A 16,058-nucleotide genomic window follows, 5' to 3' on the forward strand; every position below is an offset into this window, starting at 1 on the left:
TAAAGTTCTTGTGAATAATGGTGAAGCTTTCTCTCAACTAGTTCTGTATACATATTGTAGTTAGCTGGAGAAACAAAATCACGTTTCTCCCTACTGTGTAGGAATTTACTGTGGAATTTCTGTCCTCTTGAGCACTTAGAAATCCCCATATCAGAAAGGTACCTGAAGATCCTGTTTCTTGGCTCCTGAAGACTTTAACTGAGATGTTGTGAATGACAAGAAGTTCTTGCTAAAGGTGTGCAGAAGGAGCACCTGCCTTGGTCACAAAGACTAACTTGGAAGACCGCAGACACAATTAGTTTTATTTGTGTTAGTATCTGATAATGTCACTTAGGAGTTCAGCTTTGCCCTTGTCGCTTAAGGGATTGAAGCGAAGCATTAAATAGCGTTTGTAATTACTGTAGGTGAAGTCCTAAATCTACTCAATGTTTGGCATACCACAGAGGTCCTGCTGCTGTGGGGATTTCAGTATATGAGAAGGAGTCTGGTGGAGGTGTTGGAAGGAATTCAGTGAAGTGGACGGTAATTTTTATATGAAGTAAAAAATGGGATTTTATTCTTTAACAACCAAATGCCTGCTAATACCAGACTTACTTAACACTTCAACAACTCATATTTAGATGAAAAATTCCCGTCTTTAAAAGTCTAACACTGCCAGCTTAACACTTACTGACCATTTACTTTGTATGAGGCCTCATGCTAAGCAATTTGGGGGAATAAAGAAATAAATAAGACAGGAGTCTGGCTATCAAGAAGCTATTATCTGTTTGAAATAGCAGCCTCCTTGGCAAAGCACCCTGTCTCCCAGGACTTCTGAAAACACACCAACCTGTGATTTCCAAGGTTTAAATGTAATTTGTCTTAATTTTTTGTGTTTTTTTTTAAGTAATCTCTATACCCAACATGGGGCTCAAACTCATGACCCCAAGATCAAGAGTCAGAAGCTCTACCAACTGAGCCAGGCAGGTACCCCTAATTTGTCTTAATTAAAAGACTTTCACAATGATCTTTGAAATAACTGGAATTACCAAATATTATAACTGGATACCAAAAAGCATGACTTAAATATGCCATAATCACTCTTTTATATATAGATATATTGCTTCATGTTAATTTTGCACACTTATTGGACAATGACCAGTGCTTGGATGTTGACCTTATGTCATGGAGAAATCTTATAGTAGCTTCTAATGGCAAATACTATGCAAAGAAAGTTCAAAATCTTAAGGAAAAATATTTTTATCTGAAAAATAGGCAACCTAGATCTGGCATATACAGTTACTCTCACTAATCAGAATACATTATTATACTGGACATTCAATTCTTAGGATATACCTGAAGGCAGCTTAATGTTTTTGTGTGTTTATATATGTGTATATATTTGCATTTTGTACACATAGTCCATTTGGGGTATTTCCTCAGCATGAATTCCACCCAAATTACCACCAAAATGAAGACTTTGGTTATGCTTTCCATTATTCTAGTGTCTAAAATTTCAACATTCAAACCAGAGAGAAAAGATAAGACAGTCAGTACATTAAATTAGACATGCTGATCAGATAACCTACGTTTCCTGTGTCTGTCTCCTAGTCCTCTTCATAAACTGGCAGATAATCTCATAATTAAACAGTTCTGGTCCTGTACATACAGCACGATCAAGACTCACCATGTTTCAGCAGTTTCACACTCATTTATTATCAAGATTAGAGAGGCCAAAAGAAATCATGCATTCACTAATTCTACATTGAGAATTCAGAGGGAGGGGAGAAAATGAACAAGGCAAATCACATTTCTTTTTTAACTCTCATGCTTTTTATTATTCAAGTAACAGTGAGATGGATATTGCATAAGGAAAGAATATACTGTTTAAACAATTTTAGTGAAAAAGTACATAATTAACTTTTAGATCTACTTATGGTTGAATAAAAGGCTAGTGGCTTTTTCTACCTAAAGTCTCCATGAGGCTACAAAACGGTGTGTATAATGTCATATGATGGTACACTTTTACAAATATTGATATAACAAAATAAGTATGATTCCATTAATAGTCATGAATGTTAAACTCAGCTTTAACATTGTTATGGTAAGAACACAATGTCCTCTATTTATCTGTTCAGCCATAATATTGCACCACCAAATGAGTTTGCTCTCAGGAGATTTAAAAATCAATCCCCTTTCCCCTCAGGAAGGCTTGATAACTCAGTAAATGTTGTTAAATATCTACATATTTGTGCAGAACGTAACATTGCTGAGATGTTTCTTAGAGCAAAACTGTTACTGAGGTAGAGGTGGAAGAGCCCTAGACATGGTAATAAATGCTCTGGGTTCAAGCTTTAGATCCCTCAGTTAATAGTTGGAACATTAGCCAAGAATTAATTTCTACGAATATTAGGCTCATTTTCTTGAACACAGGGATATTAATTTTCTCTTACGGTGCTACAATAATACACTAGATCAAAATCACTTTGCAAGTGGAAATGCTTTGCATGGTTGCACATTATTATAGCACATAGTTTGTGTGTGTATGTTGATAAAGAAAAATTGCACCAATACTTGTTAAAATGGCAAGGAAGACTTTATTTGAAACTATTGCAATAGGGGTCAAGGTTATTACAGTAGGGGAGAGAGACTGAATTTAATTCTGCTGAAACAAAAGGCTGGATTTTTAAATGCTGGGGTGAACTAATGGAAAAGACTTTAGTGGGGAGATTGGTCAATGTGATTAGGCTATCTGTGTTTGCCAATTGACACTTATTGTAAAAGTTAGGCTCCTATCTCCACCACTCAGAGTGGGAGGCAGAGGCCCTATCTTTCTTGAAGATTATATCTAAAAGGGAAGAGACTGGAAGAATATTTCTCAAAGAACCAGAGAAAGAATCTACAATGGCAAGTTTTCTAATGGAAACAGTCTAAGAAAAGGGAAGTTAAGAATCTGTGGTCAGGGGATGCCTGAGTGGCTGTCATTTAAGCCTGACTCTTGATTTTGGCTCAGTTCATGATCTCAGGGTCATGAGATTAAGCTCCAGTTGGGCTCTGCCCCAAATGCAGAGTGTGCTTGCCTTAGTCTTGGGAGTCTGAGATTCTTTCCCCCTCTCTTCTCCTCCCCCTCTGATCCTCCCCCCACTCACACTCTCTAGCTCTCAAATAAATAAATAAATAAAATCTTTGAAACCAAAAAAAAGAATCTGTGGTCAGGAAGTAGCCTATCTAGAGCACAGTCAAGCAGAGTGAACCCTTTAGGATGCCTTGGCCAATGTGTGTCCAGATCACACAATTCCAAAGGCAAAAACAAATAGCTAAGTCAGCAATCACAGACCCACCTTTTGTTCCTTGTTTCTGTTCACTGCTGACCATAATTCAGCCATCATCACTACTGTATTCTGAATTTTATTTTTTTAGTGTTGGAGTTGTAAATGCATAATCAGTGGCAGGCAAATGCTTAATAAAAAAAAATGACAGGAACTTTTGCAGTGAGGCCCCTCCCTGCCTTGAGATTTATTGATGTTTGCATCTGAATGAACTTCTGCAGTGATACATGTTTGCAGGCTTTATTCTTTGATTCAGGTAAATAAAGTAAGAGAAGTACACAGTATTGACACATTCCTCCAGACATTGCTGCCAGGAACAGGCTAATATGCAGTCACATGCCTCTAAACAGCTTTATTTTTCCTGGGTCCTTGTTCTGTGGTTCTGGGGGAGGGGACAGTATTTGACCTTCCCCATCCTTTTCTCAATGGGCCCTGCATTCTGATTACATGGCTGAACTTAGATTTGCTAAATAGCACTTGTTTAATATGGCAGAGCTGTTCTCTGAACATGTTAAAATGTTGAATCTTGACAGTATTTTCTGATATAGCCAGTGACCTGAGTGCTCATTGATTAAATAATGAGATTCAGAACTTAAATTCCAATAATTCATAATAGTGAGAAAATAAAAAAGAGCAATCAAAACAATTGTGTTTAATACTTTACAGTTAGTCATAAAGCCCTACCACCTGCATGAATTTATTTATTCCTTACAGCAACATTGTACGTTTAGTAAATTTTGACTTCACTTTACAGACAATAAAATATGCTCAGAGAGATTATGGGAAGTGAACATTTTCACAGAGGGTAAGGGTTAACAGCCAGGTCTGGAAGTCTGTTCTGCAGCATAAGAAAAGTAACATAGAGAACTGTCCAGAAAAAAGCTCTAGAAACACACTAGATCTTGAGTTCAAATTCCTGACTTACAGATGGCTCTATGTAAATTAATTCAATAGCTATCAATTCTGTCTTCATTTCTAAAAGAGATTTTGTTAGAAATTAGGGAGAACACATATGAAAAATTTCATGATTGTCTTACATAGAGTAAGACTTCATATAGACTGCCTTTCTACATGCTACCATACTTTCTTCTTTCTCCCTCTGCTTGCCAACCCATTATTCTTTCTATGGCACTGTGCCTTTTTGCTAAAAAGCTTAAGGGAGATAAATAAATTTGAAATGATCATCTTACAATTTTGAAATCAGCTTTCTTAGGTATACTTTGCATACAGTAACATCTACCCATTTTAACTGCATGTTACAATGAGTTTTGGTAGATATCCACAGTAGTGTAATTTCTACCACAATCAAGATTTAGTTAGAACATTTATACCCCACCCTTAAGTTCCTCTGTGTTTCTTTATAGGAAATGCTCACCTTCAGCACCTGGCAAACATCACTTTGTCTTTTCCAAAATATAGAAATGATCATGTTATTTTCTTTAAAAAAAGAAAAGAAAGGGGCACCTGGGTGGCTCAGTCGTTAAGCGTCTGCCTTTGGCTCAGGTCATGGTCCCAGGGTTCTGGGATCGAGACCCACATCGGGCTCCCTGCTCGGCTGGAAGCCTGCTTCTCCCTCTCCCACTCCCCCTGCTTGTGTTCCCTCTCTCGCTGTGTCTCTCTCTGTAAAATAAATAAAAAAATCTTAAAAAAAAAGAAAGAAATCCTTCTGAGATCTTAATTGGGTTTACATTGAACCTATAGATAAATTTGGAGAGAATTGCCATCTTAACAATATGAAGTGTTCAGATCTCTGCCTTCCTTTCAAAAGCCTATAACCCTGGTCTAATCATGAGGAAAAAAAAACTGATAAATCCCAACTGAAATACATTCTATAAAACTGATCAGTGACATCTCATATGGTCAGGTCTCAAAAACAAGGAAAGATGGAAAAACTGCCACACCTAAGAAGAGCCTAAGGAGACCTGACAACTTGTAACCTTGCAATACCCCACATGGAATTCTGGAACAGAAAAAGGCCTTAGGGTAAAAACTAAGGAAATCTGAATAAAGTATGGAATTTAATTACTAATAAATTATCAATATTGGGTCAATAATTCTAACCAATATGCTATACTAATGTAAGATATTACTAATGGAGGAAAGTGGGTATGGGTACATGGGAACTTTGTACTATCTTCACAATTTTCTGTTACTCTAAAATTGTTCTAAGATTAAAAAATCATTAAAAAGATTACCTTATCAAGCATGGCAAAACATTGTCCATCCAAGCACCTAACTAGAAATTGAGAAGTCACTCTCCTCTTTTCCATCTCCCTCCATGACATACCAACAAGTTCTAACTCTATTTCAATTTCTTTTTAATTCTTTCCCCTCTCCATCTGTCCTGTTTCCTCAAACTTTCATCTTATCAGGTCTTCTTGGACTATTTAAAAAGCCTCCTAACTAGCACCATTTTCATCTGTCTCAAATTAAGAAATAAATGAATTAATGGATTAGAAAATAATGGAATCAGAAAACAAAACTCGACTGAGCAAATGTGAAGATCTAATTGGCTTTATTAAGCAATTCATGAATCCATGAATCAACCAACATCCCATCCAGGAAGTAGAGGGAAGCTCCAAGGAGCTGTACAAAATGGAAGGTTTTTATAGGAAAGAAGTTGGGGCAAGAAGTTATGAGAAAAAGAAAAGGATTGTTTCAAGCTAGATGGCATTCCCCTGTCGGAAAGGGCTGGAGATCTTATTATGCAGGTTACCTCGTCTTCCTTTGGTGGGGGAGGGCCCCCGTGACAGATGACCTCATTGATGCTGATCAGAAAATTCCTGACTAACTGGTTAGGACTACATTTCTGGGGGAGGTTGACACCACAAGTAGGTTATATATTAAGCCCAGATTTAGTGATTTGGCTTATGTGACACCATTTTGACCCGGTGGTTTTCTTTTAAACAAATGTCAAAGACATTAACAGCAACCTTTTTAAAAGTTAAGCTATGGATTTAATAAATTTGATGGTCATGAAATCATTTAGGGGAAAAAAGCTATGATGATTAAAAGAAGAAAAGATTAATTTAGCTGCCTCTTTCTTTCTTTCTTTCTTTCTTTCTTTCTTTCTTTCTTTCTTTCTTTCTTTCTTTCTTTTTCTTTTTCTTCTTTCTTTCTATTTATTTTTGCTATACTTAAGCTGCTTATCTTCCTCATGTTTTCCCAGAAATATTATTTCTCAAAGTTCTTTGCCAAAACATAATTTATGCGATTGTCTCACAATGTCTTACAAGAACTTGCTTTGTAATTAGGGCCTTTTGGTGATTGGCTTTACCTATTTATGGCTTTGGTGTTCTAGGCACTGACAAATAAAAATAATGTTGAATATTCATATTGTATATCTGACAGTCAATTGAACTTCCGGGAAGTATTATTTAAGTTATTCAAGTTGTCCTTGCTTCCTGGAGCTAGAATGAATTTTTGATGAACTACCAAGTAACAGAATGATTTATTTTACTATCTTCCAACGAATGGCCAAAGATAACGTAGATTGTCTATGATTGCTTTTTGTGGGCTTTGCCTTGAGAGAAATAAATATACATTGATTGCAAATTATCAGAGCCAACCTTTTTTAAATTGCATGGTATGATATTTAAGTTTGGCCTCTAATCTTCTTTCACCTTTGTTTTTGGCTTCCACAGTATAATTGTATGACAAAACATGATTTACTCCATAAATATTCATGTTCATTAATCTTTTTCAGGAACACACTTAATGCATAAAGTGAAGTCAAGCTTCACTGGCTATGATAGTCAGCTCATATCCACAAAAACACACCTGTTCTCCAGCTAACGTGTTCACTGATCCTTCCATGGTTAAAAGATTTTGTTTTATGATGTGAAGCTTGGGTGTTTTTAGTCAGTCAAAGGGTTTGACAAGGAGCCAGAGGGAATAGGGAGGAAACATTTGATTTTGAGGCTCAGACTTTTTATCTGGAAGGTAGTTAAAATGGCATCTACTAGGAACTTCACTAGCTGACTACAAAACTACATGGTTGAAAAAAGAAGTCTTTGATTTCTCTTATCTCCCTGTAAGGCATGCTTATCAGAAAAGATTAGAAGTGCAGAGTTAATGCTACCAGCAGGAGTGCTGTCCCTGAAGCTAACTAACCAGCTACCACAATCTATTCTTTCACTGCAGTGAGACAATCAATAACGTGCTTTATATTTCTCAATCAACCTAGCATTTGTGAACCTTCACATTGGAGACAAAACAAAAAATGGGAGCCTTAAAGAGCAAACATAGTCTTAAAGACAAAAACAAAGTATTTAAATAAATTCCGAGAATAAAGAAGTGAAAAATTAAGATGTCCATGAAAGAAGGATATAATGGAAGGGGGGAGGATTGAGTGGAAGAAGGTGTGCCTGGAAAAAAATAATAAATTATTTTGGCAAGCAAAAAGAAAAAAAAAAAGAATGAAAACAAGTGCAAACGAACAGAAGGGTGAAGGTAAATTAAGAACGTATTGAGAGAAAAATTCATCTGAAGGTATAACAGCACTCCAGCTTGTCTTAAGTGTTAATTTGCTTCAAGTTAACAGCCTCCTCACTGGCTGACTTACAGCCCCTGATGGGTAATAGAGCTCATTTACTTTCTTTGAGATTGCAGACCACTGGCCTTGGGGAGTAAAAGACCAGAATGTCCCCAGGCCTCGGAAGCCAGCAGGTCTGTTTGAAGCCCACTTAGCTTTCTGACTAGCTCAGCAATCTTCTAGCAAAATGTTTTTCTTTTTTAAGTTCACACAAAGGTCTTCCCTGACTTCCCTTTGTCCATCTTTAGACCTTGCCCTCCTTTGCGAAAAGAACAGAGTACATACACTTGTACAACCCCTGGGTACCAAGGAACCAGAACTTCTTGCACAACCTCCGAGCACCAAGATAACTCTGTAGCCAACATCATGGAGTCTGCACCTAATCAAGAAATGTCACAGACCCCTGCACTCCCTTAACTGATTAAATCCCTTTAAAAAGTCTGAGCCAGGCAGAAACCTGGGAGTTGGTCTTTGAACAAGAGTCTGCCTCCTCTCCAGGTGGCTAACCTCCTGAATAAAGCTCATATTCCTTTCCAATCAAAACTCATCCCTTGAGTATTGGCCCTTCAAGCGACTAGCAGCCCAACTTGAATTTCCGTAACAAATTTGGCAGGCCACTCAGGACAGCTAGCACTCCCATGCTGGGGTGGATAAAGCAGCGGACCCTGCAGCAGGCCAGGACTTACTCTGTACTTCCAGGCTAGTATTCTGATGGTCATGGGAGACAAGCTGCTCAAAGCAGTGACCTTGGAAGGGAGACTGCGGGGACCAACTCTGTAGCTGCAGAGACTGCTTTTGTCTTGGGAAAGTCCCTCGGATTCTGGACCAATGCCAACTGCCAGTTTCACTTTTTGGTTTGAGTGGAAAGGAAAGGAGCATTGCGGGAAACTGACGAACTTCTGGACTGGGTAAATCCGTTGGAGTACACGCCGACGTAAGTTTCTCATTTGTGGCTTTTGGGAGAAAGTGAAAGGGACTTGGATAGTGGTCATTGCATTTGGAATTTGGAACAGATCTGTTTTGGTGTATGTGTGGTTTATGTTGTATTGCATTGTGTTAAATTTGTGTATCATGGAATGTTCTATCTTTGTCCCATCCAATAGCTCATTGCACCTTATTTTGAATAAATGGAAAGAATACAGCCAAAAGGCCACGGCTAAGAAAAGGATGCTTTTATTTTTTAATTATAACACCATCTGACCTGTATATGGGTGAAGCCCCCCAACTTTGGGAGAAGAACAAATGTGAACAGCTTTGTTTGTTCTGTGTTCTTCCTGAACTTTTGCCAAGAAGATGGGGAATACGCCTTCTGTTCCCAAAGAAAGCCCACTCAAACATACTTTGAAAAGATGAAGCAAAGGGCCAAAAAGCAATCAGAGAAAAAGCCTGTTATGCCTTTGCTTTTTGAAGGAGAGGCAGGAGACAGAGATAAAGGAATGTTAGTCCACACTTCAAATCTCCCTCCAACCTTTCTGGCAGCACGCCTGCCACCTCTGTCTCCTCCTCCCTCTTGTTCTGTTTCTGTGCCACCATGGTCTCCACTCACATAACCAGCTTCTATACCATCCTTGGTGCCCTCAGGTGCCATGCCTGCTCCTTCTGTCTTCACTATCGAGGAGTCAGGAACAAAAAGTTCCTCGCCGCCTTATGAGGTTCTGACTGAAATACCTCCAAATCAGCATGAAGGGGCCCAGGGGCTCCCTTGGACATAAACTGCCCACTTTGATTTCCCCACAGGTACCCCAAGTAAAATTGACAGTGGGGGAAGAATTTGATTGACTTTGAGTGGACACGAGTGCAACATATTCAGTATCAATGCTAATTTATTTGTTCGTGTAAATAGATATGTTTTTAGAGTTATCAACAATAAGTATAAAACTTTTCTTGATTTGTTAATTTTACCCATTCTGACTGGTGTGAGGTGGTATCTCATTGAAGTCTTGATTTGTATCTCCCTGATGCTGAGTGATGTTGAGCACTTTTTCATATGTCTGTTGGCCATTTGGATGTCTTCTTTGCAGAAATGTCTGTTCATGTCTTCTGCCTATTTCTTGATTGGATTATTTGTTCTTTAGAACAAGAGATGTTGGCGAGGATGCGGAGAAAGCAGAACCCTCCTACACTGTTGGTGGGAATGCAAGCTGATGCAGCCACTTTGGAAAACAGCATGGAGGTTCCTCAAAAAGTTGAAAATAGAGCTACCGTATGACCCAGCAATTACACTACTGGGTATTTACCCCAAAGATACAAATGTAGTGATCCAAAAGGGTGCCTGTACCCCAGTGTTTATAGCAGCAATGTCCACAATAGCCAAAGTATGGAAAGAACCTAGATGTCTATCAACAGATGAATGGATAAAGAAGATGTGGTATATTTATACAATGGAATATTATGCAGCCATCAAAAAATGAAATCTTGCCATTTGCGATGACATGGATGGAACTAGAGGGTATTATGCTAAGAAAAATAAATCAATCAGAGAAAGACAAGTATCATAGGATCTCACTGATATGAGGAATTTGAGAAACAAGACAGAGGATCATAGCGGAAGGGAGGAAAAGATGAAACAAGATGAAACCAGAGAAGGAGACAAAGATTAAGAGACTCTTAATCTCAGGAAACAAACTGAGGGTTGCTGGAGTAGAGGGGGCTAGGAGGGATGGGGTGGCTGAGTGATGGACATTGGGAAGGGTATGTACTATTGCGAGTGCTGTGAATTTTGTAAGACTGATGAATCACAGATCTGTACCCTTGAAACAAATAATACATTATATGTTAATAAAAATTTTTTAAAAAAATATAAAACTTTTATTCTACTAAGGTTTACTAAAAGTCAAATGAGTTCGTGTTATTTCTGTTGCAACTTGTTAGCAAAAGATGGCCTAAAATGATTGTTAATTTTGTTTGTCTCATAAAGTTCTCATGGGTAATTGTTAAGATAGCTATCAAAATCTCTGATAACCTGAAACTTTGAAGTTTTGCTAGGTTAAATGATGCCTTGGGTTGGATTCATCAGATATTTAAATCTTTTGCAAATAAGATAAAATACTGAAACATTAATTACCAAACATAAAGATTATTCATTTTTGACTACTTCTTGAAGGAAAACTAAAGATACATGGGTGAGTTGGAAAACATGCTTTGTGCCTTATTGAAAGATTGTACTATGAAAAATGCATGTTCCTAAAAATTATGAAATGCATTCAAAAATTTGCCATCTAAAGAACCTAGTGTAATAGACAGTTCCCAATTGGTTATACTTAATTTTCACTGAAGATTAAGGTTTCTAAGAGTTAAAATTCTGTTATATGTAATTGACCCTCATGGAAATAATAAGGAAAGCAACTATGTAGGAAAGTAGATATGTAATAAAGGTATAAAAATGAGAATAAATTTTTGTTGATGCAAGAGAATGTAATTTTGTCCTAAGACGAGATCAGTTATTTAGAAAGAAAAGGCTTAGGACAAAATCTGAATGCAAAAGCAAGTTGTGGAAGGTTTGTAGAGGGAAAACTTTAGAAAAGAATTGATGTGTGGTCGAGACTAAGATTGAAACGAATGTATTTTAAAAGTACACTGGTATAAGATTGAAATTCTACTTTACTCTCTGTTAAAAGTTTTCTTGGATTGTTGGTTTGTACTTGACAAGAAATTGTAAACAAAGTTAATTCTTTTCTTTGCCTGGAAAAGCAAAGTCTCTATGTTTTGTCTTTATTGGGTCTTTGGTTAAGAGAACTAAAACTTCTCAATATTAAATGAGCTAAGTTTTGCTAACAATTATAAAACCCTATGTATTTGCCTTTGGAATCTCTTATTGCCACCTTGGTTAAATAAACAATTAAGTTTAAATTTTGTAATGATCTGTAATCCTATTTAGGCATGTGCTTTATAACTTTCTGAAGTTTTTTAAACACAATTCCCAAGATTCAAATTCTAAATGAAATCTTTTTGACTAATTGAACTTGTTTATTTGGTATGTTACATTACAGGGGAAGCATTGTCAAACAAATGATGACAAACCTTGGGTTATATTGTATGAGTAAATACTATAACTTTTTTAGAAATTATATGAAATTTCTAATGTTTTAATATGTCCTGGTATAAGGTAATCACTGGAATTATTGAAATGTTATGTGTCACACAAATACCAGATTTCCTTGTCAACTGCATAATAATGAGCTCTCATCAGATCTTTAACCATATCCATTTTTGAGTCTTTTGTCATTTATAGTTATTGTTCTGATGCCCTTGCAAAATGTGTTTTGTCTTCAAGGAGATTCATGAAAAGACTCTGACAAATACAGGTTTCTGATATCTTTAAGATCATAAAACTAAGCTGAGTAAAAATTTCCAGAAATAATGAAAAACTTCATTCAAACAGAACACGAATTAGTAACACTGAATATATTAAGAAAGATGATGATAGACTTGGTGGCTCTTTTTGAAACATTGCTGGTTCTCTGTGTGCTCTTCCAGATTTAAGAAAACTCTCTTAAGATATCTATGACTTACAGAAATATGATAAAATATTATTTTGTGAACAAATTGAAGCATTTAACTTTTCTCCCTACCTGGCCCCTCCAAAAGTCAGAAGCCCTCCATGAATATTCTTTCTTTCATGGCTTTATGATTGTTTGCCTAAGTTCAATAAGAATCTGATCTTCTCGTAACTGGACACCATTGGAAACATTTGTTATATTACCAAGGCTTTGACTAGAATGTCATATTTGAGAGGGACATGCATAGACTCAGATATGACAAGATAGCTTGAAGTCAACTAAGGTTGACTTTATGGAGCCAGTAAAGCCCCTTGGAAATGTTGACCTGATACCTTGCTTACAGAGTTCCCAGTAGTTACCATGTGAGTAAAGAATGTCACTTCTTGGCAGGTGCAGGAAACCTCAGAATATTTTGTGGACCTCAAGAAGAGAAATTCACCCAAATCTATAGGTATTGCAGGCATCTCTGATGGCAAATATTTGGCTTGGCTTCTGGCCTTGAAAGTCTATTAAAAGTTCAGTCTAGAGATTCCTTATAAACAGTTCCAGCGAAGCAAGGTTTAAAGAATCTGTATAGTCAATTACTATTCTTGCTGAGCTTATGTAAATAATTAGGCCAGGTTTGTTAAAACTGGACTTGTTTTTCAAATGAATTAGTCTCAGTTTGGCTATCTTTGGGAATGATGGTGATTTTAGAGAGGAAAATTATGTTTCAATAATGCACCTTTGTGGATGTTACATTCTAGTTTGATTAATTATCTTTGAATGTTTGTTGTTGGCCTAAACTAGACAACTTGAGGTAAACTTCAGAGAAATTGAGGCCAATAACTCATGTATAGGTCATCTTTATGCTTGCTACTCTGTGGGGATAATAATAGGAACCCATGGGCATATGATTATTTGAATGATCTGAACAACAAGATGGACTCTCTGATAATTGTATAACTCAACTATCACCTTTACCAATTCTATGTGGCTAGGATAACAAAATCACCCCTTCAAAGCTGGAGTATACCTCACTCCATGGGGCTAGCTATGGACTTGTGGGAATAGTAGATGGTCCCACTTTCCTTATGACTGGATTGGATGATGCACTTGAGGACACCCATGTGCCCAGATAAGTCTTCTTCCACTTGCCAGAGTTTCCTTGTAATTAGGATTTTGTTAAGGGTAGACATCAAACAAAAACGGCTCCTTGGTATTTTTATCCCTTAGCCGTATTTGTCATAGGAGCCACATTTATTGATGTAAAATTGCAAGTAGAGGCTTTAGCCAAGCATATAGAAGCTACCTTTAACCAAACTTAACACTCAGTCACCCACAAATTTGAAGGGTGGCCCTCCAAAACTGAATGGTCCTTGATATCCTGACTGCAGCTCAAGGAGGAACCTGTGCTCTCTTTAAAACAGAGTGCTATATATGTTCCATATTACCTGAGAAATGTAACTGAAGTCATAAAAAATTTTAGGCAAACACACCACAGCTCTAGATGCCCTAGCCATAGATTTTTTTAGAAGTTGGTTAAATTCAATACCTTCCAAATGGAAATATACCCCTTTAAGCATTGCTATGTTTCTTGTGCTCCTTCTCTTTGGTTGTGTGACTTTTTGCATCTGTCAAGCGGGAGTGCACGCTATTCATACTGGCTTGGAGATGACCTCACTGTCCCCCTCAGAGCAAATGCTGGAAACAAGATTCTCCCATTCTGTAAAAGTCTTCTACTCCAAAATCCCTACACTGTCCTTGATCAGCAGGAAGTAGCTACAGAAGATGGACCTTCACCCCTAACCCCATAGATAACGGAATGATGAAATTGACAGTGGGGATTTGTAACAGCACTCTAGCTGGTCTTAAGTGTTAACTTGCTTCAAGTTAATAGCCTCCTCACTGGCTGACTTACAGCCCCTGATGGGTAATAGAACTCATTTACTTTCTTTGAGATTTGCAGACCACGCCTTGGGGAATAAAGGACCAGAATGTCCCCAGGCCTCAGAAGCTAGCAGGTCCGTTTGAAGCCCACTTGGCTTTCTGACTAGCTCAGCAATCTTCTAGCAAAATGTTTTTCTTTTTTAAGGTCACACAAATGTCTTCCCTGACCTCCCTTTGTCCATCTTTAGATCTTACAAGACCTTCTGGCACCACCCCCTCCCCCGACACACACACCCTGGGCACCAAGGAACCAGACCTTCTTGCACAACCTCCGAGCACCAAGGTAACTCTGTAGCTGACATCATGGAATCTGCACCTAATCAAGAAATGTCACAGACCCCTGCCCTCCCTTTCTTAACTGCTTAAATCCCTTTAAAAATTCTGGGCCAGGCAGAAACCTGGGAATTGGTCTTTGGACAAGAGTCTGCCTTCTCCCCAGGTGCCTGGCCTCCTGAATAAAGCTCATATTCCTTTCCAATCAAAACTCATCACTTGAGTGTTGACCTTTCAAGTGGTGGGCAGCCCATCTTGGGTTTTGGTAAGCAAGGAACAACAAAAAAAGGAACACACAGTAGAGGCAGTAATTTCAAATGGAAAGAAAAGGACCAGTTATCTAACGGTTGTTCACATTCTCAAAAGGAGGGGAACCCACAGATAGTGGTGAGCCAGCAGAACCCGAAAGGCAAGGAGAACTTGCTGTGCTTCTCCTTATCTGCTCCCAGCTGCCAGCCTTTAACCTAGCAGCGCTTCCATTGCCCCAACTGCCTCATGTTCCTGGCGTGAAGTGCCCATGACCAGCTGGACCGAGCTGTCGTATTACATCCAATGCTATGCACTCGCTTCAACATCCATGCTGACCCCTGTGTTGGTAAATGTTGTTTTCAAGTACTTGTCATGGAGGGAAATATCTGTGGAGGATGGTCAGGAGGGAAGAAGAGAGGTCCGGTCATCACTGGGCAACCTCCAGTCATGGCTGCAGACTGAAACCAGATACTGTTGCTGAGCAATCAATCCTAGCATTCCCTTCCTTCCATTCCTGAAAAGGTTCAGAGGGTGTGCACACTGGTTTTATACTATTATTATAATTTTGGAGTAACCAAGCAAACCTTCTTCCCTTTCCTCTTGCCTTTTCAAAGTAGCACAGCTGTTTTCTAAAGTCAAGGGTTAGATGAATAGTCCCAAAGAAATTCACTAACCTTCCCTCCATACTTTCACTACTAAAGTGGGGGGAAAGAGCCACAAGGAGCATTCTCTACAAGGGTGGGAATGTAGGTAAGAGGTTGGAATACCTTTCCTTTTCTCTCATCAGGACCTTTATGAAGGAAAGGTACAGCAATTGAGGCACGATTCAGCGGAGGCTGTCATTCGTGGCAGATCACACAGCCAGGTGCCACAGTTTGCCACTAGCTTCCAGCTGCCAGGAAGTGGAGGGGTGGTGGAGAGGCTGACTCAGTGGAGCGGAGCCAGGGGCAGTGAGAGGCTGCCAGGCACCTCTCTGCTGTGAAGAGCCAGGCTGCAGCTGGGCCCATCAAACAGCTCCACGCAGGGCCCCATACTATAACAAGAGGGTGAGGGATGGATGGGCCAGGCCAGGTTCTGCAGAAACTTAATGTAATGTTCAAGGTGGCAGAAACTGTGGAGCCCCTGAGAGGATAACATGGCATGTCAAGGGTCCTGATAACTTATTTTATTGTTGGCTTTTGAAAAAGAAACCACCACACACATGCTGAAAATTAAAATAATAGTAACTGGAGCAGATGGAATAATAGTTGTTAATCATGCTCAGCA

This window comes from Eumetopias jubatus, unplaced genomic scaffold (genome assembly GCF_037043125.1).
Source record: "Eumetopias jubatus isolate StellerSeaLion01/CBP00866 unplaced genomic scaffold, mEumJub1_p1.0 scaffold_1, whole genome shotgun sequence".
NCBI lineage: Eukaryota > Metazoa > Chordata > Mammalia > Carnivora > Otariidae > Eumetopias > Eumetopias jubatus.